Source organism: Eptesicus fuscus, chromosome 20 (assembly GCF_027574615.1).
Source record: "Eptesicus fuscus isolate TK198812 chromosome 20, DD_ASM_mEF_20220401, whole genome shotgun sequence".
Lineage (NCBI taxonomy): Eukaryota > Metazoa > Chordata > Mammalia > Chiroptera > Vespertilionidae > Eptesicus > Eptesicus fuscus.
Genome location: NC_072492.1, coordinates 18976753 through 19004393, shown reverse-complemented (window position 1 = coordinate 19004393; position 27641 = coordinate 18976753). Strand labels below are relative to the sequence as shown.

Sequence of the window (27641 nt, the reverse complement as noted above, 5' to 3'; positions counted from 1 at the left end):
ACTGGCCGGGCAGCAGCACAGCTTTTAATTACATAACAGATTTTTAAAAAGCAAACTATAACTAATATAGGTTTTTTTTTCTCTTCTCATTTCAAGTTTAACTCTTTTTTTTTTTTTAAATATATTTTATTGATTTTTAACAGAGAGGAAGGGAGAGGGATAGAGAGCCAGAAACATCGATGAGAGAGAAACATCGATCAGCTGCCTTCCGCACACCCCCCACTGGGGATGTGCCCGCAACCAAGGTACATGCCCTTGACCGGAATCAAACCTGGGACCCTTGAGTCCGCAAGCCGACGCTCTATCCACTGAGCCAAACCGGTTTCGGCTCAAGTTTAACTCTTAAACACTTGCACAATTAATAAAAAGCAATTTATCCATTTGTTTTAAAAAATGGAATCCTGCCGAGACTGGTTTGGCTCAGTGGATAGAGCATCAGCCTGCGGACTGAAGGGTCCCAGGTTCGATTCCGGTCAAGGGGCATGTACCTTGGTTGCGGGAACATCCTCAGTGGGAGGTGTGCAGGAGGCAGCTGATTGATGTCTCTCTCTCATCGATGTTTCTAACTCTCTATCCCTCTTCCTTCCTCTCTGTAAAAAATCAATAAAATATATTTTTTAAAAAATGGAATTCTAAAAAAAACTAAGTAGAAGAAGGAAAAAAAAAAAAGAATGGAATCCTGTTTCTGTAATACAGAAATACTCTTTAAGCAATAATGCAACAAAGTAATGTAAGCCTGCACACAACCAAAGATTGCTGTTAGGTGCAACTCTGAAAAAGAATAGCATTTCCATAGTTGAGCAATGGAACTTTCATAACCAGTTGTGGGAAGCCAAGAGATGAGTAGGTGTGGATGTGTGTGTGTGGGGGGGGGGGGGGGAGGGTTGTAGAGGATTGAGGGAGATGAGAGAGAGTATTTTATTTTATTTTTTAAAAAATATTTTATTGATTTTTTACAGAGAGGAAGAGAGAGGGATAGAGAGTTAGAAACATCGATCAGCTGCCTCTTGCACACCCCCTACTGGGGATGTGCCCGCAACCAAGGTTCATGCCCTTGACCGGAATCGAACCTGGGACCCTTGAGTCCGCAGGCCGACGCTCTATCCACTGAACCAAACCGGTTTCGGCTGTGATAGAGTATTTTAAAGAGCTATAAAGTTGATGTGCAGGCTGAAGTTGCACCAGCCTCTCACTTCTAGGTGCACTAAGGAACAATCTACCCAAAACATGCTATATGAATGATAAACACAACACATTTCAGTTGGGATATTTGTTCATCCTAGAGAAGAGGCAAAAATTAAAACACAGCTTGCTGAAAGAGCAACTCGTTACAACTTATTTATTTTATTTAATTTTTTTGGTAACAAGGAAATATTTATTACTACTTCATCACTCTTGTTCATATGCTTCTCCAGAGTGTTATGTTCACTGTGTTAGTATAAAGGTACTATGTGTGGCATGGACCCAACATCCACAATCGTATGTGTAAATGGCATCCTAGGAAACACTTGTTGCTGGGAACCACAGACAGTGAGGCACTGTTTCTAAATGTACAAGCTCCCGAGTTTATTTGGGCACTACCTAAGAGATTTGATTTTGTTAGTACTTTGTGTCCCTAGAAAAGACAACCACTCAACTGTTGAATGTTTAAGTCTCTTTTTTCATTGTTCCAATTTAATTTTGCCTCTGACTATGGAAATAGGCAAAGGACTTTTCTTAAAAGGAAAGGTTCCTTTTGTCTCTCTGGGGAGATGTTCTAACACAGTATCACATTCTAACTGCACCATACCTCACAGGGATTGAATAAAGCCTAAAAGCCTAAGTACTAAAATCTTTTGTAAAGCACTTTAGTGAATGCACAGTAACACCTGGCAGAACAGGTTAAAACCAAGATATAGATTCTTAATTAATCCACTGGTCCCATTTTCTGTTGAATGAAAGAGATTCTGCAAGAATAAGATAAGCAAAAGTCAAACCAGTACCTTCACAGCTAAAAAGTTAATGTCTTCACAATAGTACTGTAAAACCACTTCCAGCTGAATAGCTGGGTAATACAGAGGCCCATTCAGGAACCCAGGAAATGTGACTTTTCCATTGACATACTGTGACCTGGGATAAGCTGCCCTTTCACTTCTGTAGTCTTGAGACCCCTTTCATTTCAAAATAGATTAAGTCCTATCCTTTACATAACAAGTGATAAATGAAATGCTAATGGTAGAAGGTTTGGGGAGAAAAAATAAATTTAAGTTATGGTTAATAATGCTTATGCATCTCCTCCAAAGCAACAGGGATGCTGGCTAAATCATTTCAATTCCGCAAGTAGCATAAAATCTGATTTTCACTTAGATCCGCAACTGATCCTCCAAATCACTTTGGTGAGTGTAAAGAAGTAGCAATTGGCCATGAAACCTTGCCTTTTAAAACTATGTAATAATTCAGTTGAGAGAGAGAGGCAACATTTCCCCACCAAATAGCACTTAAAAGAAATCCTCAGCCCAGTTGGTATGGCTCAGTGGTAGAGCGTTGACCCATGACCAAGAGGTCATTGGTTCGATTCCGGGTGAGGGCACATGCCTGGGCTGCCAGCTTGATCCTCAATAGGGGGCATGCAGGAGGCAGCCAATCAATGTTTCTCTCCCATCGATGTTTCTATCTTTATCCCTCTCCCTTCCTCCCTCTCTAAAATCAATAAAAACCTCAGTCCTGGCCTGTGTGCTCAGTGGTTAGAGCGCCCACCCACACACCCTTGGATTCCGAGTCATTGGGCACATAACTGGGTTGCAGCTTCAATCCCCTGCCCCAATCAGGAGGCAACAGATCAATGTGTCTCTCCATTGATGTTTCTCTTTCTCTCCCCCTCCCTCCCTTGCACTCTCTCTTTAAAAAAAAGGAAAAAATATGCCCAGGATTAAGAACAAAAAAACCCTCAGCTAGGTTTGAATTTATAGCTTACAGTACTTCTTTGAGCAGAATCTGACTTCAAAATAGATTTCATTTTGGCCAACAGCCCTCATCATTAGAGTACATACAGCTCAGTATAAAGAGGGGTTTGTGGCCCTGGAACCTCAATTGGTTAGAGCATCCTCCTGATACTCCAAGGTTTCAGGTTCAATTCCTGGTCAGGGCACAGACAAGAATCAACCAATGAATGAATAAATAAGTAAAAAAACAAATCAATATCTGTCTGTCTTTCTCTCTAAAATCAATTTAGAGAGAGGGTGACCTGCCAGGTAGCTCAGTTGGTTGACTGTGATCTCCATATGCCAAGGTTTCAGGTTTAACCTCCAGTCAGGGTACATATAAGAAGCAACCAATGACACCATAAATAAGTGGAGCAACAAATCCAATGTTTCTCTTTCTATCTCCCTTAAACCAATAAATTTTTTTTTTTAATTTTTTTAAAGAAGAGAGGTTTAGCCCCGCAGGTGTGGCTCAGTGGTTGAGCGTCAATCTATGAACCAGGAGGTCACGGTTTGATTCCTGGTCAGGGCATATGCCTGGGTTGCGGGCTCGATCCCCAGTGTGGGTGGGGTGTGCAGGAGGTAGCTGATGAATGACTCTCATCATTGATGTTTCTGTGTTTTTTAAAGAAAAAAAGAGGGGTTTGCTTTCGTAATAGTTCTTTGACTTGGCTATCTACAGCTCACCCACATGATGAATCATTTGCATATACTGTGGGGCCAGAAGAAGCCAACAAAGAAGATATACCAGTCTCAAGAATTACGAGTAATTTATTTATGATTTACTTGGAAGATCTCAATTCACCATAGGAACTCAGTGTAATTAGGTAACAAGGGTTAAGTAATAAAATATTAAGTAAAACAAACTGTCCCAAGGTTACTAAACTTAGCTGAACTTTTCTAGGTCTAATACTGAGTTATATACTACTTCTGATGATTAAGAAACTAACTGAAATCCAAGCTTGTGTGTGGCTATCTTGCTTATTGGTCTCTCTTTTTTTAAAAAAAAATATATTTTTTTATTGATTTTTTACAGAGAGGAAGGGAGAGGGATAGAGAGTCAGAAACATCGATGGGAGAGAAACATCGATCAGCTGCCTCCTGCACACCCCCCACCGGGGATGTGCCCGCAACCAAGGTACATGCCCCCGACCGGAATCGAACCTGGGACCCTTGAGTCCGCAGGCCAACGCTCTATCCACCGAGCCAAACCGGTTAGGGCTGCTTATTGGTCTCTTGAGTGACCAAAGAAACATCTCTAATCAGTTTGTTCAGCTAGAAAATCCTAGTTAGAAAGTAGAGGAAGTTAAAAATATTGCTTAAAAATGTGGACTAGGAATACCTTTAGTTTTTACCTGCCTATACTTTGCCTGTTTGTCCTTATGCATGAATAATGAAGAACTGACTATATCTGATCGGGATGAACCCTTAACTAGAGTTCTGCACATATGCTGGCAAAGATACCCTCTTCCCTTTCAGGCTAGGCTGAAATTTAACAAATTCAATCCTAAAATTTGATCTAAACAATCCAATGATCCCTCCCTGGGATCCATCAGCACCAAATATAATAACATTTCAATTTGGACTTTTTTTTACACGTCTATCTTTTATTCCTCCAACACTTCATCCTGAACCTTCTTCCCTCTCTTGATTGATAATGGCATTTTGGTCTTTGAATTCCCTTCACCACTAGAAATATATAAACAGCTTGTCAGGAGAGAGAGACCAAATGTTTGTGAAGCATTTTCCCGTGCTCATCTCATTTAATCCTCACAGAAGTCCTGGAGTAGGTAGATAGGAGACTGAGTAGAATCCTATTTTCTTTTCATAAGCAAGACAATGGAGATTTTAAAAGTTTAGAAACTTGACCCCACTGAAAAGAAGAAATGGTGGAACTTGAAAATTACTTCAGGTTTTCTCACTGCACAGAATATAGTCAAATACTGGTACAGTTAAATATTTTACCCTTTGTTCTCCCTGCGTGATCTACAATAATAATCTGCTTCGTGTTGATATTTACTGCTGTGTTGCTGACAATTAACTGAAAGAGAAGTTGGGGTGCTTCACTGGGCTGGAAAAAGTTTAGCTAAATCAGAAAGCAGGTCTAATTATGCAAGTTTATCTATATATACAAAAGGCTAACTTGACTGGCATATGCGGGATACATATAAAGCTCTCACTGGTGCCAATCACACGCATGTGTTTTGATCTGTCATTGTCAATCGTGAATTTGGTTGATACTGCTACTATAAAGAAAGGGCGAATAGCAATATGAAAATATTTCTTCTAATTAATTTCCTTTCAATGTACACGAATCGGTACACTGGGACACTAGCTTCAAATAGGAATCCTAAAAGGAGTTCTTGGAGAAAAAAACCTAAATACATTAGAAATTCAGAAAAGGGAAGAATTCAGAGACTTTGGCTCTGGCAGTGGCTTTACTACCAAATCACTATTATTTAGGCATTCTCAGGGCATTAGTTTTGCCTACCTTAGTGAAAAGGTGAGACCACAAGAGACTGTTTATTTAATTCACTGAATAAAAATAAACCCAAAAGTAAAAATACTGATGTTAACACTGAAAATGATTCTTGGGCTAAAGAAACTCTTGTCTTAACCTTAACCTTTTGTGAGTTGTTATATAATTACTAGAGGCCCATATTTGTCTATTATTAGGGAGGCCTAGGGGCCCGGTGCACAAAATTTGTGCAGTGCAGAGGGGTCCCTCAGCCCAGCCTACCCCCTCTTACATACTGGGAGCCCTCAGGGGATGTCCTACTGATGGCTTAGGCCCGCTCCCCGTTGGGAGCGGACCTAAGCCGCAGTTTGGCCTCCATTTGCGGGAGGCGACCAGGCTGATCAGGGGAAGGTGCCAGCCCCATCACCCCGCTGCTGCAGCCACTGCCAGTCACTGCAGCCACCAAGGTGTTTTCATCAACACGGACTCCAGTCACTTCACCATGAAAAAATGACAACTTTCTCTAGGCATTTTCAAGATGTGTCTTTCATAGGATATGACATTTCTTTATTTATTTTTCTTTTTATCCTCACCTGAGAATATGTTTCCATTGATTTTTTCCCCTTCCCTCCGATCCCAGGCTCGGCCCCTGCCCAAGCCTAAAGCCTCCGCCCCAGGCTTTAGGCTTGGGAAGCGCCCCCCCCCCCCCCGCCCCTCCGATGGTCGCCTGGGAGTGACCTGGGTGCCGAGAGGTTCCCGGACCAAGGTATGTATGCAAATTAACCGCCATCTTTGTTGGGTTATTTTGCATACTCACTCTGATTGGCTGTGGGCATAGCGGAGGTACAGTCAATTTACATGTTTCTCTATTATTAGGTAATATGCTCTTTAGCCCCACATTTAATTTAGAAGTACACTATGTACTCAAGGTACCAAAGAATTCCTTTAAACCACCTCAGGCTTCTCTTTTTTCTTCTATTAACCTTTATATTTACAGATAATGAAATCTCTAATAAAAATTCTAAGATCTGGCCAAATATAAGGACTGACCAGTATTTGTTAGAATGCTAACATATAGAACAAATTTGGGGGAGAGAGCAAAGGCCTGGATTCTAAAAATAAATGAACAATTTAACTTGTGTGTTTGGTTTTAAAAATCAAAATGAAAAAAAAGATGGGTTCAAAGCTTATATTTAAAAGGCAACTGTGTTTTGAATGGCTCTTACAATCCCATAATAAGTGCAGTATCAAACACAGGGTAATTAATTCAGTGGACTCTTTCCTTTTCACTGCCAGATTGAACAGCTCTAAGGATAATCTCCTTCATTCTCCCAGGGCTCAGTTGGAAGATTCATTATTTATGCCCTCAATTGTTTACTGTGTCCTATTTTCCATCCATCTAGGCCCAAGGGCAGTGTTATCACTGGCCTGTTTCCGACTAACAATGAATGTGTTAGTTCATTGCCTTACTAGTTACAAAACAGAAGATAATCAAACACAGTGGAATCTTAATATTGGAGAGCAAACCGCCATCCACTACCACTTGATCCAGGGGAGATGTTAATGACAATGCTGATCCAGATTACCAAAAGTTAAGTAAATGAATAAAGTGATCTCCCTAAACTGTTCTAGTCCTTTTTTTTTTTTTTTTTTTTTTAAGCCACTGAGCAACATACTAGTATATGCACATCCAAAAGGATTCTTAAAGGGCAATATCATTAGAAAGACCATCCTGGCCCTCAACAAGAGCAGACCTGTAAACTATTGAGGATTAAACTGATTGAGATGCACTTTGCCTAGCAACCATTCATTAGGAAGAGTTCAGTAATTCACCAGCAACCAATTCCACATGCTTATCTGGGTCATAAACAGATAACAGACTCCACCAAGTTCTCTACCCTCTGGATTCAGACTCACAGCAAACAACTTCCTCATAACACTCAGCTGCCAAGAATCAACCCCTGGGAGAGGGGGTGGTGTTTAAACACACACAAAATATTCTCAGACACCTGACAAAGCTGAACAGCTACAAACTACTTCCACATGAATACATTCATTGTTTCTAAATAATTCTCTTATATAGCAGCATTCCCAGGTCTTTTCGCCTCTAATATTTTCTCACCTTAAACAAGCTTTACCCAGTGCCAAATCTGGTAACACTCAAACTAATTATTATAAGAATCAAACAACGCCAAGGGCCCAATCTTTCCTTCACCTTCTTAAGGGGATCATTTTATACTTTGGATGTGAATGGGGAATTGAGTTGAGTCTCCCTTTAGAGAAAACATAGGACCCCTTTTCTTAACACATTCCAAGCTGTAACTCACAAAAATAAGCAGAATGGATAAAAACAGACTACTAAAGAAAATTAAAGCAGCTACTTTAACCTCAGCAGCAGCATGTCCCTTCAACTTAAGAGATACGAGAGTCACAGCTTCATATGTTTCCTTGCAGAGGACCAAATCTGCGGATTTCCATCTCCCTTAAGTGATATTTGAAGATCAGTGTAGATACACCTATTAGCTCTATACATAGCCTTTTGTCTCCTGGGGAAAATTCTTTGGGGAAATCACTGCACCATGCAAAAGACTGATTACAAAAATTAGCCAAGAAAACAAATATTTAAAAAGTAGGTGAGTAGCCTTGGTCAGGTAGTTCATCCAGTTGGTTATAGTGTCATCTTGATACATCAAGGTTGTGGGTTTAATCCCCGGTCAGGGCACATACAAGAATCAACCATTGAATGCATAAATAAGTGAAACAACAAATCCATGTGTCTGTCTCTCTTTCTCTTTCTCTCGCCCTTCATCTCTCTCTCAAATCAATAAATTTTTAAAAAATGAAGTGAGCTAAGTTGCATTATAACATCACCTATGGGTAGACAAAGAAAAAACCACCTAGGATAGATATCAAATAGGATGGCAACCTGTTTTCTGGTAGAAGCAAAATGAACTGGTGGTATATGCTTTAATATGGCCACCAAGTGGTTTTTATCACTTCCTCAGCTTGCTATAGCTTAGCCAAATTGCATTTCATTTTGTACCAGGCTGGCTGTCAAAGATTCAATCAGTGATTTTTCAAGGTTCATTCTCAGTAACATTAGGTAAGAGATTCTCTTTGCCTTTCAATTTAAATATTATTCATGGAGTTTGAAGGGATAAATTGGTAATAAACTAAAAACCCCAAATCCAACAAAGGTTTACTGTGAATCTATTTTTTTGCACAATTCTATACTAAGTCTACTTGAGAATTTTTTTAAAGTATAAGTTTTCTGATCCCTAATAAGTTTTCACAACTGAGGTGGGTTTCCTATCTCATCATCCCTATTCTTTATAATACTTGCTTTCTAAACTGCTCCTTATTGGTTAGAGATCCAAAAAATCCATGAAAAGAGAAAACATTAATCCAGCTAAAACTGTAAAATACCTGCAGAATATCAATTCTGTCAACACTAAACTCCAGTTAAAACAGTCTCTGAAAACTAAACCTAAATTTCAAGAATGAACTCTCAATCACTTCAATTAATATTTACCCAGGAATGTCCTTCTACTTGCTAAATGGGATGCTGCCCAATTCATGAATTGTTTAATAAAGGCAATTAGATCTTCAAAAAAATTTTTTTTATCAAAGTGCTGACAAAAATCGATATTTATCCCTTTGGACATTCTAGCTAATCAACATTAACATAAATCTGGTCTAAACACCTTTGGTGAAAATGCCCAGTTAAAACAAGTTTACCATAAAATTGCCACTCAACACAGACATGCAGACGACAACAAATTCACACACCCTTTGTTTCTATCAAAAATTTGAGGTTTTCTATCATCAACTGATAACTTTCCTCTCCATTAAAAACCTATAAAGGATTCCTGATTTTGGCTGAGGCTGAGCGCTGCATCCTTCAGAAAGAAGGGACCCATAAGTTGTAGAAGCAAAAGAACTCAAAAGAGAAAAATATAATTTCAATTGTACTACTACAGTCATTAAAATTCATAAAGTTGGGAGGAAGGAGCTTTAAAAAAATAAACGAATTAAAATTCATCTGGATATTTTTTGATGTTTGATTTTGGTTTTTGACAGCAAAAACAAATTCCTCTGAGAACTTATGGATATAAGAAACAGACCGGTGGAGAAACAGATAAGACAAGTTTCAGTACCGCAAGGTAAGTTTGCTCCCTCTAGCTAGGAGTCTCCAACAGGGTTTAGTACTACACAAAGCCGGTGAAAATGTACTCGGGAAGAGACTTTAGCAGAGTTAATCAATCACTAACAACTATCAGGATTTCCTTTAACCACCATTTGACGGGGGTTCTCCCTCTTTCCACGAGCACCTTCTGCCTTTTCAGATAGTTTTTGCTGATTAAGGTAGTCCCAAGAAGGAAAATGGTGAAGACAGCTTTTAATGGACAAGGATGCAGTACAGTTGCAAAAACACATTCCTAGCTTTTTCTCTTTCTTTTTTTGCGGTTCACTGCATCAGATGCCATATAAGAAAGGCTCCTCTTTTTTTTTCTCTGTTATTTTACTACGCGACCGACATCGACACATTAGTAAAAAGAGATGAGTCCTGAATCTCCTTACCCTGCCGCAGGGGTGGGATGAAGGGAGGGAAAGAATGAAGGGCAGAATTAGAAAATCAAAATAAACTGATGGGATGCGGAGCTCTTACTTCCCATTCCATTTCCCCTCAAGGTTAAGTCGGCAGAAGTCGGGGTTGCGTTAGAAAAAGCACACACACACACACACACACACACACACACCTTGAACCCTAGAAGGGAGGTGAGGTTCGCTCTGCAGCGCTCGGTGGGGCTCCGGGCTCCGCCCCGCCCGCCTGGAGTAGCTCAACTCTCCGCGCCCCGCCCCGAGAGGATGAAAGAGAAGGGGCTTCCAGTGGTCTTGATGGGGGAGGGGGCGGCTGCTCCGGGTGCCTGGCTCTCCGAGCGCAGCACTCCGAGGTGCGCCGGCACCCCCTCCCCCAGTCTGCGACCGCTAGCCCCGCTTCGCCGCCGGAAGCCAGCCCCGCCCCCTCAACTCCATCCCGGCCCTCCAAGAGCCCCCTCCCGTCCTCACAACCAATGGCGAGCCAGGGAGCCAGCAGAGCGACTCGCAAAGCAGCCAACTGGGGAGGCCCACTGGGAGGTCAGCTGCCGGGGATAGGCCAACTACCTGCGGCCCCGGCCGCCCGGCTCCTCTTTGTTAGAGCTGCCCCCATCTCTCTGGGCCCCCACCTCAAAGCACGGAGTCTAGTATCCCATAGCTGGGCCAAGTGATGCCCCACCCCTTCTCCCGCTCCCCTGCCCACTCTCTGCCTGGGTAAACCCAAGCTAACCATCCAGGCGGTACCCCAGAGTGCCTCAGACTTCCACAGCAATAGCCACCTGGTGACACCCGACAGTAAAAAAAAAAAAAAAAAAATGCTCCCCAGGTCTATATGTCTCGCCCTTCTTTTCTCAGACTAATCATAACCGTGTATAGATTTAGGTTTGCTTATTAGATCAGCTACATACATCAATCAATCCACCCTGCCTGAAACTACCGATTGCCGTGCCGCAGAAATTAAGGGGTGCGGGGCGTATTGGGAAGGTATGTTGGTGGTGGGAGGAGAGGGAATACATTAAATCATTTGCAAAAAAGAAACACCAAAAACACACACAGTTGACCCAGTTCAGACACAAGACATGTACATTCCATTAAACCCAAGCTAACCACTCCTTTAGCAGGTTTCAGTAAAACCAGGAAACAAACCTCTTAAGTCTTGTTCAAGCCATACACCTAATATGTGAAAAACTCTCAGCAATTGCCAGGCCACGACATAGCTGGCAGGTTGCATCAATACATCAATCACAAATGCCAACGTTAGGGACATAACACTGCTGGAATAGAATATGCTAAGGATTGTAGGATATTTTCTTAGGCATAGTGGGGCTCACTTAAGATACAAGAAAAATGGGTATCGGGAAAAGCCAGCTATTACCAATATGATCATTTTCATCCACAGAGTTCTGGCAACTGGTATTACATATCTAAATCACTATAATCCCCCTTAGTTCCCCAAGTACTACTACTACAACAACAACAACAATAATAATAACACTACAACAAAAATACTTTAAATTTAAGTAGCCTTTTATTTTTAAAAATATATTTTTATTGATTTCAGCGAGGAAAGGAGAGGGAGAGATAGAAACATCAATGATGAGAGAGAATCATTGATTGGCTGCCTCCTGCACACCCCACATTGAGGATCGAACTATGACCTCCTGGTTCATAGGTCAACACTCAACCACTGAGCCATGCCAACTGGGCAAGTAGGCCTTTCTTACATGAAGCTCAAAGCATATCATATATATAAACTCCATCTTCTTGGAAGATGGAAAGGAGCTGAAAACACCCACTTTTAAGCCCGATATTTTTCCTAACCAAATTAAAAACTGTGGTTTAAGATTTATAGAGGAACCTCATTGGTGTCTCATAGGCTAGCTTATTAAGGTCCATATGTAAAAAACCAAATGTGAAATTTTTATTTCATTTTAAATTCTGCCCACAAAAGTAGGCCAGATTAGTTAGCAGGTGAGTCCAGCCCCTTCCCATCTTCTCCTGAACTAAAACAAAAATTCTCAAGAGCACACAGCAGTTATAACTCTCCTCCATATCACTTAGTAATCCCCTGTCATTTTCCATATTAAAGTAACTAAATAATACTGCAAGAAGCTACTGTTTAAAATAGTATACTCTTGCCCTGGCCAGGTAGCTCGGTTGGTTAGAGCATCATCCTGATAGGCCAAGGTTGTGGGTTCAATCCCTGATCAGGACACATACAAGAAGCAACCAATAAGTGCATAAATAAGTGGAATAAATCTCTCTCTCTTACCCTAAAATCAATAAACAAACATTTTTAAAAAGTAAAAAAAAAATAGTGTAAGTACTCTTGATGTCTAAGGGAAACATCTGAGCCAGTACTTTCCCTCAGACTCCAGCTTTCTTGACAAAAACAATTTTTTTTCTTTAAGGAATAGAAACTAAAATTTAAATTCTTCCAAGATCATTCATGCACCAATTAATTTGTCAAGACATCAAAAACAAACATACCTGTCTTGCCATTATTATCACAAATGTTATCGACAACTGGATAATTCTGATAAAACTTCTAATATCCTCTTCTAAAACATAAACCAGGAACTCTTAGAGTATCTTAATGGAAATTAAAAAGTCAAACACATCTTGCCAAAAGTATCTATACAGTACAAGAAACCACAGAGGAATTGTAACTGTTTAAGAAAAGATCACTGGGACACCCAAAACATTTCCTCCTAAACAGAAATACAAGTCCAATTCTGTTCATGTCCCGCAAATGTCCTCTTTCTGTATTATTACCACTACACTAACAGAGACCCTTACCATATGTCTGTGGGGACAACTATACTTCTAAGTCTCCCTGATTCCACATACCATTGCTTTCATCCATTTGCTCTTTTTAAGAACTACAGAAACTCCCCTGGCCGTTTTTTCTAAGTGGTTAGAGGGTCAGCCCCTCAGACTGAAAGGGTCATGGATTCGATTCCCAGTCAAAGGCAAGTATCTGAAGGGGGGGGGGGGGGGCGGGTTGCAGCTTCAATCTCCTGCGGCCCAGGCCTGGGTGCATATGGAAGGCAACCAATTGGTGCATTTCTCTCTCTTTCTCTTTCCTTTCCTCCCCTCCACTCTCTCTCTAAAAAAAAAAAGGAAAAAAAGGAGAAAAATATCTTCAGGTGAGGATTAAAAAAAAAAAGACAGAAACAGTTCAATTTATTGTACATTTACTAGATGCAAGGCCCCATACACATATGTATGTGTCAAGTAATACATATATGTATATATATACACACACACACACATACATATATACACAAACATTTTTATTTTATCACAATAATAACCCTATGAAATATAAATTTTCCATTTTTACATATGAAGAAATTGATGTCCAGAGAGGTTATACTATCTGATCTAGGTCATATAGCTGCACATAGCTGATAAATGGAAAAGTCAGTCAGTATTAGAACTTGAGTTTTCTCAAATCAATTTCTCTCTCCCTTCCCTCTCTCTCTCAAATCAATTTTTTTTTTTATTTTAAAAAAGGATTTATTTTCTTTAAAAAAAAAAAAGAACATGAGTTTTCTGGCTTCAAATCTAATATTCCTATCCCTAAGCTATATCATGGCTCACTGGTGCCTATGTCACCCAGCCAAGTTTCCACTCTGTGGCTGTTACATGTCCTATAACCTGGCACTAGCCTATGTTATCAAACTTAACTCGACCTTTCCTCAGCATATTTTCCCCACACCAGACAGATTGTTCTGCTTGCTCATTCTCTGTATATCATGTTCATCCATTTCGAACTTTCTTGCCATGACTTGTAATGTTATAACCATTCCATTTAAATCCTACCCATTCTCCAAGGCCCATCTCAAATTCTACCTCCCTTGTGGAGCCTTCTTTGATGCTGTCAGCAATGATTCTTTTTTTGAATCATTACTACACAATTTAGTACTTAATTGTTCTGTTGTCTAATGTAATTTGTCTTCCTAAGTTAGACTGTATGTAAATCAGAGCTAGTATTATATTTGCCTTTATATCTTCTACCTCCCCAATTTTAAAAAATATATATTTTTATTGATTTCAGAGAGGAAGGAGAGAGAGAGAGAGAGAGAGATAGAAACATCAATGATGAGCCAAAACCGGTTTGGCTCAGTGGATAGAGCGTCAGCCTGCAGACTGAAAGGTCCTAGGTTCGATTCTGGTCAAGGGCATGTACCTTGGTTGTGGGCACATCCCCAGTAGGGGGTGTGCAGGAGGCAGCTGATCGATGTTTCTAACTCTCTATCTCTCTCCCTTCCTCTCTGTAAAAAAGTCAATAAAATATATTAAAAAAAAAAAAAAAGAAACATCAATGATGAGAGAGAATCATCGATCGGCTGCCTCCTGCACGCCCCCCACTGGGGATTGAGCCCGCAACCCAGGCATGTGCCCTTGGCCGGAATCAAACCTGGGACCCTTCAGTCCTGCAGGCTGACGCTCTATCCACTGAGCCAAACCGGTTAGGGCTGACATATGAAGTTTTGAAGCTTGTTGCCAATACAACAAAACAGCAGACATATCAAATCGCATATATATCAACATATGTGTAACTCCATCTTTTGGGGAAAAAAACACCGCATTATTAACCAGTACATCTGGTATATGTCTATAGAGTCCAAGAAAATATCTGAACGTGTATACATACACCAATAAGTCAACAGTTGTTACCACTGAGAGAAAGATAGGAGGGGTAGGGAGGAACAAAGGAGAGAATTTTTTAATATTTGTTTGATTTGATCTTTTAAAAAATAAAAAATATGCATTCATTTTGTAATTTTAATAGATTTGTTGAGTAATACAATTATAGATTTTTATAGTTTTTAAACTTTCTATATTGAATGTCTTATTTTTATTTATTTATTTAAAGATGTATTTTTTATTGATTTCAGAGAGAAAAGGAGAGAGAGAATCATTGATGGGCTGCCTCCTGCATGTCCCACACTGGGGATTGAGGTAGAAATCTGGGCATGTGCCCTGACCAGAATCGAACTGTGATCTCCTGGTTCCTAAGTCGACACTAACCACCAAGCCATGCCAGCCAGTCTGTCTTATTTTTAGAATCAGTAAAAGATGTTAAAAGGAAGAGGGAGAGGGAGAGGGAGAGGAAGGGAGAAGGGGAGGGGAGGGGAGGGGGAGAAGGAGGGAGAGGGAATCCAACCACAGAACGACACTCTAGTCACTGAACAAACTGGCCAGGGCTCCCTAATGACATTTATACCAAGAAAAAAAACAAAACAAAACAAAACAAAAACGCCCTACCCGGTTTGGCTCAGGGGATAGAGTGTCAGCCTGAGGACCAAAGGGCACATACTTTGGTTGCAGGCTCCTCCCCGGACTGAACCCAGGTCAGGGCTCATGCAGCAGGCAACCAAATGATGTGTTTCTCTCATATTGATGTTTCTCTCTGTCTTTCCCTCTCTCTTCCACTCTCCCTAAAAATCAATGGAAAAATATCCTCGAGTGAGAATTAACAAAAAACCAAAACAAAACACAAAAGCAAAAATAGGTGCCTTTGACACTTAATTTACTTCAATCAAATATAGTTTTTAGTAACTCTGCATAACAAAGACAAAACCATAATAATGATCTATAAAGAAGCTGAACACTATTAAAAAGGCATTTCCCCCATAAAAACCTGAAAAAAAACCACACAATTGTTAAAAAAATTTTTAAGGTAATGCTGCCCGGCTGGTGATGCTCAGTGGTTGGGCATCCCAGGAGGTCATGGTTCAATTCCTGGTCAGGGTACATGCATGGGTTGCGTGCTCAATTCCTGGTGAGGGCCGTATAGGAGGCAGCCTATTAATGATTCTCTATCATCATTGATGTTTCTCTCTCTCTCTCTCCCCCTCTCCCTTCCTCTCTCTAAAATCAATTTAAAAAACAAACATTTCAGTTTAGAAAAATAAAAATTAAAAAGGCAATGCTTTGAACTATTATTTCAATATAGCAAGGCATCCTTTAAGTTTTTTAAACTGGCTGCACTTTCTCTTTCAGACACTAGAGGGAACTGTAAAATCCATTCACTGTGTCTTTAAGAGTTCAAGTTATTCATTCATTCACTCACAACACCACATATTTATTTCATTACTATATAGCAGGAACTCTACTAGACCCCAAAGACAGAAGACGAAGACGACCAAGAAGATGAAGATGACGCAGAAGAAGATGAAGCAGATGACGACTAAGAAGAAGAAGAGGAGGAGGAGGAGAAAAAGCTACAGTCCATGTCTTTAAGGCACTTAGTCTAGTGAGAGGAGACACAGCAGTTCAAAAAAAAAAAAAAGGCAAATTATAACAAAGAATGCACATGATGCCCTAGCCAGTTTGGCTCAGTGGATAGAGCCTCTGTCTTCGGACTGAAAGGCCCAGGTTCGATTCCAGCCACGGGCACATGCCCAGGTTGCAGGCCCGATCCCCAGTAGGGGGCGTGCAGGAGGCAGCCAATCAGTGATTCTCACCATTGATGTTTCTATCTCTCTCTTCCTCTCTGAAATCAATAAAAAAATAATAATAAGGCCTGGCCGATTTGGTTCAGTGGATAGAGTGGTGGCCTTTGGACCAAAGGGTCCCAGGTTCGATTCTGGTCAAGGGCACATACCCAGGTTTTTGGTTTGATCCCCAGTGTGAGGAATGCAGGAGGCAGCCAATCAATGATTCTCATTATTGATGTTTCCCTCCCTTCTTTGAAATCAATAAAAATATATTAATAATAATAATAATAATAAAATAAAAAAGAATGCACATGAGAACCAAACCTCAATTTTTGTAAGACTGCCAGTTTGAGGCAGGACAAGAGAAGCATTTCTGGCAGAGGGAGAAAAAAAATCAAATGTCCATACATACAATAATTCACACTAGATAAACCAGCTTATTCAAACTGGCTTATTCTATTAACAATCTTCCCTGCCTTAATCTAAATGAAAATAACCTACACCTAGTTATCTATTTTCTATTATCTATAGAAAATAAAGATATAAGACCTTAATGGGTGGGAAAGATTTTTTAAAATATTTTTATTGGTTTCAGAGAGGAAGGGAGAGGGAAAGAGAGATAGAAACATGATGAGAAAAATCATTGATCGGCTGCCTCCTGCATGCCCCCTACTGGGGATCGAGCCCACAACCTGGGCATGTGCCCTTGGCCGAAATCGAACCTGGGACCTTTCAGTTCGAAGGCAGAGGCTCTATCCACTGAGCCAAACCAGCTAGGGCTAGGTGGGGAAGATTTGCTAAAATATATAGTTGGCTAGATTTCAAAATCAATTTTACACAATATTAAAAGTTTGAAGGTAACATACAATTGGAGTTAAGACTGCTTACATGATGATAAAAATTCTCACTTGAAATCAGGATAAATTATGCTACACCCACCTAAAAAGAGTGTGACAGCCCGGCCGGTGTGGTTCAGTGGTTGAACATTGACCCAGGAAACAAGAGGTCATGGTTTGATTACAGTCAGGTCACATGCCTGAGGTTGCAGGCTCAATCCCCGGTTGTGGGCATGCAGGAGGCAGCCCATTGATGTTTCTCATCAATGTTTCTCTCTCTCTACCTCTCCCTTCCTCTCTCTCTCAAAACAAAAATCCATAAAAATAAAAATAAAAACATTTAAAAAATAAAATAAAAAGCCGCGCCCTGGGCCCTCTGAGCCCACCTGGTGGCCGGCGGGGATCCAACCTAGCTCCCTCGCACCAGCCCTCCCCCCAAAAGAAGCATCCGTCAGCTGTTCTGAACCTCACCTTCCCTGGGCCCACTCCGCCAAAAACAGTAACTTTCAATCTCATTCAGAGTAAAAGCTGAAAGCCTGGAGAGGACCAAGATGGTGGCATAGGGCGGACGCCTGATTGTTGCCTACCACAACAATTTTGAAACTACAACTGGAAAACAGAGCAGACACCAACCAGAACCACCGGAGGGCTGGCTGAACGGATGCTCTACAACTAGAATAAAAGAGAGGGGGACGTGGGATGATGCTGAGGCCAGTGAGCCAAAGATCACACTTTAAGAACTATGGCTCTGGCGACACAATGGCGGCCTGGAACGTGCTCGGTGCGGTTCCCCCTGCGGTCTCCGGCTGAGGGGACAGCTCCGCTCGCTGCCGAGCACGGACAGACGAGCCCCTTGGGGACATGGGGTGGGAGACTCCGCGCTTGCTGACCTCTGAGTCCTTCGAGAATCTCTGCGCCCCAGAAGCGGCCAGGTGCGCACACCCGGCGACCGGCTGCCCCTGCAGACCCGAGCGCCGTCACAGCGACCCTGGACCAGCCCGCCGCCGCGCACCAGGCCGAGCCCACTGCCCAGCGAGTTCCGCGGCAGCCACCCAGGAGCTTTGAGAAAAATGGCCGGAGGAATTGCTGAGAAGGAATTGACCGATAGGAGTTGGGATCGGGAAGACGAAGCCCCGCTGGGTCTCGGATCCAGGTGCGCTTGCCCGGCCCGGTGACTGGCCGCCGAGTGCCACCGCAGCGACCTCAGACCAGCCCGCCGCCGCGCACCGGAGCTTCGCCGAGCCCACCGCCCAGCGAGTTCCGCAGCAGCCGCCCCGGAGCTTTGAGAAAATGGCCGAAGGAATTGCTGAGAGGGAATTGACTGACAGGAATTGGGATCAAGAAGACGAAGCCCCGCTGGGTCCCAGGTCCGGGTGAAGCCGCGCGCCCCTGGGTCCGGGCGAGGCCGGGACCCGGGTCAGGGTGAGGCCGGGATCCGGGTCAGGGCGAGGCTGAGACCCGGGTCCGGGCGAGGCCACGTGCCCCTGCGTCCTGGTGAGGCTGGGTCCCGGGCCGGGTGAGGCCGCGCCCCTGGGTCCGGGCGAGACCAAACCAGAGGAAGTCGGACCTGCATTACACAATTTGTCCACCATCCAGAACTGAAAAGTCAGTGCTGACATGTACACATAAGGAACTGGTGGACATTGAAATTGGGTCTCAAAAGAACTGTTGGTCCAGAAAGAAACTCACTACAGACTGATTCATTTGCCTGTCAGCATAACTATTATTGCTCATCTCACATTCGGTTCTTATAAGTATATTTCTAGTAACACATGATCTCACTCATCTAGGGGAAATGATGAATAACATAGACTGATGAACAAGAACAGACCCAGAAATAAGGAGGCATCGATCGGACTGTCGGGCCTCAGAGGGAGGGTAGGGAAGGGTGGGGGTAGGGGGGAGAGATCAACCAAAGGACTTGTGTGCATGCATATGAGCCTAACCAACGGTTAAGGACAACAGGGGGGTGGGGGCATCCGTGGGGAGGGGTGTGGGATGGGAATGGGGGGATATGTGACACCTTAATCAATAAAGAAATTTTTTAAAAAATAAATAAATAATAATAAAATAAAATAAGTATGTCAAGGGTAAATGAGTAAATAGACGTTTCCTAAATGTACTCTGCCTTATACAAATTAAGTTTCCAAGTTAGGAAAGAGAAGTACTCTGATAATTAACTTTCACTCTTGCCTTTGAAAAGCCTGTATAAAGAGACATGTTGGTTGGCAAATCATTTACACACCTAAATAATTCAAGCCTACATAGGAAAGACTAGGATTTAACTCAGTAGTCGGCAAACTCATCAGTCAACAGAGCCAAATATCAACAGTACAACGATTGAAATTTCTTTTGAGAGCCAAATTTTTTCAACTTAAACTTCTAACGCCACTTCTTCAAAATAGACTCGCCCAGGCCGTGGTATTTTGTGGAAGAGCCACACTCAAGGGGCCAAAGAGCCGCATGTGGCTCTCGAGCCGCAGTTTGCCGACCACGGGTTTAACTGATAAACCAGAATTAAAGCTCAAAGTCACCATAAGGGCAATGGTAACATCTGTATGGTGTATTTTTCCCTAATCCTCAAATGACTGTTTCATCATTTGCTATGGTTTGGAATGTTTGGATTGTGGGTGTCAGGGGTGGGGAGTTGGCGAGAAGGAACAAGTTGTTAATTTCTCACACTGATGAGGTATACATGGTAGAAAAACTAAAAGCCAACATCCTAAAAAAGTTTCAAACACATACAAAATGAGACAGCAAACTTGTGAATCAAGTATGATTTGGCATCTTTAAATACAGAGCCAGTTCTCCTCTAGCGCCAAAGCCAATGGCTTCTCCTGTAGATAAAATGGCACAGTTCCTGAAAAAGCCCTGGACGCTGTTTCCCCACAATCCTGTAATCTGTCAGAAGACAGAAAACAAAAAGAAGGCTTTGCCAGCCAGAAAAGCAAATTATAACCAATACAGAGCCAACACTTTACTTCAGACAGAAGGAGCTTTTCTATGCATCTTTGGAAGGAGGGAGACAAAAGAAGAAGCTTACCATTGCTCAAATAACCAAGGCAAACATTTTAAACAAATACCACGTTGGATAAGTAGTTGACGCAATCTCCTGCTTTCTCACTTCTTATTCACAGCCTTAAAGAATCTTTACAACATTTACGAAGAAGAGTTGATGGCCACAAAAACACAAAGAACTTTTACAAGTCAATTTAAAAAAGGATATAACCAAAGAAGAAAATTTTCAAAGGGCATTAATTAGTAGTCATAGAAGAAATACATAAGGTCAAATATTACATATATTCCACATTGTTAGGAAGTGGTGGAAAGTACTTTCTTCATACAGTCCTAAAGGTATTTTTGACTTGATAGTACTGTCAACTGCAAGCTTCCAGAGAAATCTTGGCTACTGATTAATGAATAAAACAAAAATAGATATGGGTGCTTAAAATCGTGTTATACACTTTAAATATCTTACTATTTTGTCAGTTATACTTCAATAAAGTTGGGGGGGGAGATAAAGGTGCCTAGCATAAACAATACATTCCTAAAAATATTTAAGATACAAGTTTTGTGAAACACCTAATCTGGGAAGAAAACTGTTAAGTAGAATGGATACAAGAAAACTGCAAACCAAATCCAAAGGAACTAAAATCAAAATATGAGTTCAGCCAGCAAATATACTAAAATTAGAATGATACAGAAAAGATTAGCATGGCCCCTGCACAACAAGGATGACATGAAATATATATATAAAATGAATCTTTACCTATGAACATAAAACAGCTGAAGCTGGTGTACAATGAACATGGCAGATGATGGAAGCAAGTAACGTCAAGTCTAAATATACAACCATAGAAGTAATGCACCTCCGAAAAAGAAGCTTACTCAAAGCTTACTCTGTCTTTATTAGGGAAGCAGGCCATTCAGGGACCCCTTTATAAGTCACAAAATGCAAAATAAAAGCAAATAATGCCTGGTACTGCAAAGCAAGTATAGTCTTCCCATCAGAGAGGAAAAGAAACCTAAGCCTTTTACTTGTCCTTGATACAAAAAGATAATGGAATGTGAAAGAACTTAAATTCCAGAAAAAAAATTCAATTCCAACCTATGTAAAGCTAAGAACTTCATGTCACTTTGTTCTAAAATCAGCAATACACAGGTCCCTATTGAAAATACAATACAGCCCTAGCCAGTTTGGCTCAGTGGATAGAGCATCAGCCTGCAGACTGAAGGGTCCCAGGTTCGATTCCAGTCAAGGACACATGCCCAGGTTGCGAGCGTGATCCCTGGTGGGGGGTGGGGGGGCATGCAGAAGGCAGCTGATCAATGGTTCTCTCTCATCATTGATGTTTCTATCTCTCTCTGTGTCTCCCTTCCTCTCTGAAATCAATAAAAATATATTTTTTAAAAAAAGAAAAAAAAATAGAATACAGCCCAGCAGGTGTGGCCCAGTGGTTGAGCGTTGACCTATGAACCAGGAAGTCATGGTTTGATTCCTGGTCAGGGCACATGCCCAGGTTGTGGGCTTGATCTGTTTCTATCACTCTCTCCCTCTCCCTTCCTCTCTAAAATCAATAAAAATATTATTTTTAAAAAAGAAAGAAAATACAATACATAAGATCTCAACTGAACGAGTTCAAGTTCTGAGCATGTCAGCAGACTACTGCTTAACCATTTCAGTTTTTTATCGGTTTTATACATCAAAAGAACCACATCCCAATTTTTCTCTGTTGTTAATGCCACTTTAGAAGCTGAGAAAAATTTAGTTCATGAGATTCAAATATCAAGCATTTTTTAAGTACACCACATCACCCATTCTATATTTAGACTCAGGTATGGAACAAGAAGTGCTAGCTTTGCTTGTAATGGCACCATGTCCCTCATCAAAGTCTAATTACAACCATCACCTAGGTGTCTATATGGTGTCGCCTAAAATAAATTAAAAATCCTTTTCAATGCTTTTTTGTAAGTGATTCTACTGATTGGCTGTGATGCTTTAAATATAGATAATAAATCAACCCACTAGTCCTTTAAACATTCAGCATTATAACTGGCATGACAAACCAAAAGGCCAAGATGGTAAAAACTCTAGTGATTTGAACCCTCCAAAGTGATATTATAAAAAAATCTTTTGGAAGTATTCTCTTTAATAAAAAATTGTTTTATTATGAATCCATAATTGTTACATTCTAGAAATTAGGGTAGCACTATCTTTTCCCAAATCCTGAACTATATTTATAAAAATACATCACCTTTCTCAAAAGGAACTTAAGGCCTCTAACAAACAGCATGTTGCTAATTTTCACAACATCCCAATAAAGAACTATTATTTAGCATTTATATCACACTTGCCAAAGTGTTTTACAATTATTTTCATTAACAGTCATGCCTCACAACTACTTACTGAGCTAACCTGGTCCTGTTATCCTCATTTCACAGCTGAGAAAACTGATGCATCTATGGCAAGATCAAGGTCAAGCCAGTCTGCTTTTTCAAGACCAGGGACCTAACTCTTAAAAACAATCTCACTCAGCATTGTAGGTATATTGCTAACAGCCCTAGTTAAAGTAGATTTTTAGAGAACAGGAATCCATCTAAAATGATGATACAAAAATATGAAAATATTTTAACACTTCAACAAAAATATGTAACTAGCCCTGGCTGGTGTGGCTCAGCTAGTTGGAGCACTGAAAGGTCGCCAGTTTAATTCCTGGTTGGGGTACATGCCCAGGTTACGTAAAATCAATAAAAACATTTGTATTGATTTCAGAGAGAGAGAAAGGGAGAGGGAGAGAGAGATAGAAACATCAATGATGAGAGAGAATCATCACTTGGCTGCCTCCTGCACGCCCCCTACTGGGTATGGAGCCTGCAATCTGGGCATGTGCCCTTAACCAGAAATTGACCCTGGAACCCTACAGTCTGCAGGCTGATGCTCTATCCACTGAGCAGAACCAGCTAGGGCAATAAAAATATATATTTTAAAAAAACACAGTATAGCAAGAAAGGAAAGGCCAATGTGAATATGAATACAGTAAACTCTGTAGGTGTGGAAGAAAGAAGTAAAGACAATTACCACTTTATAGTTTTTGAGAGAAAGGTGGGGGAAAATAAAGGACTAGAGATCAACTTAATTTATCAAGGACAGATATTTAAGTGAGACATAGGAACCTAACCAGACATCCAGACACCCAACAATTCTCTACTAAAAGGAAGGATCTTACTTTACTAAATAAAAGTCCTTGCTTAGAAATTTGAGAACTAATGGAAAATCAGGGTACTTGTGGGGGAAAAAGAGTAGAGACATGATCCAAAAACACTAGCAAATAGTTCAAATTGTCTCTCATGAGAAAGCAATAGCAGAGGGAAGCAGATAGATACCAAGCGAGGGGGAAATGCTGTTAATCAATACTGCACCTGGTTCAGTTCCCTAAAAGTCACAGCTAATTTTCTCAATGTCTTCCCAAATCTGAAAATCCACACTCACCTGGAAGCTATAATATACCACCTCTAAGAATATTAAGGATGTTTCCTGCCACAATATTCTGAATGTCCAAGTTTCAGTCCATTAAGTAACCTCTGGAAGTATAGATAGCTTGGCTAGACTTTGGATGAGATCCACATAACCTCCAATTAACTTGATAAATCTCACTCGTGTATACTTTTTCATGCACTGAAGTGGAGAACACATCTTTAGGTGACACAGTAGTGTCCTAGGACAGTAAGAGAGTAGGGAAGAAAAGCTAAGGAGCAAGCTTAACAACTAAAGTATAAAATAACTGGCACAGTATTCTTTAAGTTTTACAAATCAGAGCACACAACTGAATTTCAAAGTAAAATTAAAAAATTCTAAAGGATCTAAAATTTGCACTCAGAGACTTTTCACTATGTATCTTTTAAATTCTTTAAAATATCAGCATGGCTCAGTGAGTAGCCTTTTGAGTTTGGTTTCTTTCACTTACCATAATGCATGTGAGATTCATTTATGTCATTGCATATATGAATAGTTCCCTTTTAGGTTGAATAGTATTCCATTGTATGAATATATCACAGTTGGTTTGTCCATTCTAAGTTGAAGAACATTCAGTTTCCAGTTTTTGGTGAGTACAAATAAAGCTACTGTAAACATTCACATACAGGTTTTTGTGTCATAGGCTGTCCTTTCATTTAAGTAAATACTTAAGAGCATCAGCCCATGCACTGAAGGGTCTGGGATTCAATTCCTAGTATTCAAGGGTATTTGCCTGGGTTGGGGGTTTGTTCCCCGCCTGGGTCAGGGTGCGTGTGGGAGGCAACTAATTGATGTATCTCTCTCACATCTATGTTTCTCTCTCTCCTTTCTCTTTCTACCTCTCTCCCCTACCCTCCCTACCACTCTCTAAAAAAATCAATGGGGGAAAAAATATATCCAAAAAAATAAAACTAAGCTAAAAATTCAAATATTTTAGGAAATCACATTTCTGGAATTCTTTAAAATCTCCTTTTTGCACCCTTAGACTTTTTATTTTTTAATTTTACACAGTAAAATTCATTTTTCAGTGTTTGGTTCTAAGAGTTCTCATAAATGCATAAAGTTGTATAACCAAATCAAGATACAGAGGAGTTCCATTGCCGTCCCCCCCCATCCCCGCCGCCAAATTTCCTCATGTGCCGTCAAACACTCCACCTATCCTTAAGCAGATGTAATCACTGAGTTGTGCTTCACTGTCCCCATAGTTTTGAGTTTTCCAAAATATTACAGCAATTCCATCACACAGTGAGTAGCCTTTTGAGTTTTGTTTCTTTCACTTACCATCATGCATTTGAGATTCATTTATGTCATGGCATATATGAATAGTTCCTTTTTATGGCTGAATAGTATTCCATTGTATGAGTATATCACAGTTAGTTATTCTGAGTTGAGGGACATTCAGTTTCCAGTTTTTGGTGAGTACAAATAAAGCTCCTATAAACATTCCCATACAGGTTTTTGTGTAATAAGTTGTCCTTTCATTTGGGTAAATACCTGGGTCATATGCTAAATGTTTGTTTTACTTTATAAGAAACTACCACAATGTTTTCCAAAGTTCCAGTTGCTCCACACTCTTTCCAGTCCATAGTCTAGTCCCGTGGTCAGCAAACTGCGGCTCGCGAGCCACATGCGGCTCTTTGGCCCCTTTAGTGTGGCTCTTCCACAAAATACCACGGCCTGGGCGAGTCTATTTTGAAGAAGTGGCATTAGAAGAAGTTTAAGTTTAAAAAATTTGGCTCTCAAAAGAAATTTCAATCGTTGTACTATTGATATTTGGCTCTGTTGACTAATGAGTTTGCTGACCACTGGACTAGTCAGTTTTCTTCTTTTGTTGTTTTTTGCCATTCTAATGGCATATCTTATTACGATTTTAATTTGCATTTCTCTAATTACTAAGATGTTGAGCACATTTCCTGTTTGTGTGCTTATTTGCCATCCATATATATTTTCTGGTGAAGTCATTCAAATACTTCACCCTTTTAAAAATATATTTTATTGATTTTTTACAAAGAGGAAGGGAGAGGGATAGCAAGTTAGAAACAACGATGAGAGAGAAACATCGATTAGCTGCCTCCTGCACACCCCCTATTGGGGATGTGCCCACAACCAAGGTACATGCCCTTGACCAGAATTGAACCTGGGACCCTTCAGTCCACAGGCCAATGCTCTATCCACTGAGCCAAACTGGTTAGGGCTCACCCATTTTTTTAATGATGCTATTTGCATCTTCATTCTAAACCTTCCCAAATATCCAGAAACCTATTGAACATTTCTTCCTAGATTTCCCAGATACCTCAAATCTAATATACCAAAATCAAACTGATTTTCCCTCAAATGTTATGGCTTCTTACTCCTGAATTTCCTACCTTGATTAATGACATCACCATCCACTTATTTGCCAAGCAAACAATTTCAAATACATCTTTGACAACTCCTTTTCCCTTACACTACCCAATATAAAATCAGTAAGATCCTTCTAGTCCAGTGGTTCTCAACCTTTCTAATGTCGCGACCCTTTAATACAGTTCCTCATGTTGTGGTGACCACCAACCATAAAATTATTTTCGTTGCTAAATCGTAATGTAAATATCTGTGTTTTCCGATGGTCTTAGGCGACCCTTCTAGCAGTTCTCACAGGTTGAGACCCTTCTAGCAGACCCACAGGTTGAGAACTGCTGCTGTAGAGCCTAAGACCATCGGAAAACACAGATATTTATATTACGATTCATTAATAGTAGCAAAATTACAGTTATGAAGTAGCAACGAAAATAATTTTATGGTTGGGGTTCACCACAACATGAGGAACTGTATGTATTAAAGGGTCGTGGCATTAGAAAGGTTGAGAACCACTGTTCTAGTCCGTTTCCTAAAAAGCTCTTTTACCTACAACTCCACCATTACCAATGTAATTGAGATCTTCAATATCTTCTCAAGTGATCATTACGCCAGTCTCACAAACAACTACTCTCCCTGCAGCCAAATTCAGCTTTTTAAATCTAACTTCCACACTTAACAGTGTTACTTGTCGTAAATAGTGATCTGAACGTGTTGTATTCATCCATCAAGACCCTACTGACTCTCTCCAGGAAGACTTCTCCAACCTTCGCCCCACACCACACAGAACCAATGTTCCTATAACACTTAGTTCAGATCTCTAAAATAGCATTTACTGTACTGACACATAATCGCTTTAATTGGTTAGTCTCCAATTAAAATGTGAGCTCTTTAAAAACAGGGGTTTTCATATCCCATTGCATAGCACAATGCCCAACACATAGTAGGCACTTAAATGCCTGCTGAATTTGATTGCTAAAAGGATTACCTCCCAACACTTTTCAATGAAATCAGAGTCCAAAGAGATTCAAGCCTAGTTTTGGCTCACTGGTAATTCATGAATTTGAATTCATGCTTATCTTAATTCTAGTTGTTCATATTCCCCCCACCAGCTTCAGCGTTACCAGAAAATTAATAACTAAGTCTTTTATATCACTCCTTAAATGACCTATATTTTTTCATTAAACAGTACAATCCAATGCTGTACCAAACTACAATTTTATAATTGAGTCATCAAATCTGGTAACTTATTACCCCCCCTTGTATTTAAATGCATCTTTAATAAAGAAAATTTAGCATTTTCCTCAAATTGTATTCCTTTTCACTCTAAGTTACAAACCTCTGAAAGGGGCATAATCAAGACCTTGATAGGCAGTGAAAAGACAAGATTAGACACTTCTCTGCTGAGGAAGCAATCACTTCTCACCAAGAGTACAGTGACTTCACACTTATTTCCCTCTCTGGTCAGTTGCAGAGCTGCAGCCCTTC

The 27641-nt window shown here is 40.6% G+C and overlaps 1 protein-coding gene and 1 non-coding gene across 2 annotated transcripts in view; one reads left to right on the top strand and one right to left on the bottom strand.

Moving 5' to 3' along the window:
- The window catches only part of FAM222B (family with sequence similarity 222 member B), a 65944-nt gene that overhangs the window by 32574 nt on the left and 5729 nt on the right, over nt 1–27641 (bottom strand). The window lies entirely within an intron of this gene.
- LOC114233869 (U6 spliceosomal RNA) lies at nt 20967–21074 on the top strand. Its single transcript, XR_003620057.1, has one exon. It is a non-coding gene; the product is annotated as a U6 spliceosomal RNA (small nuclear RNA).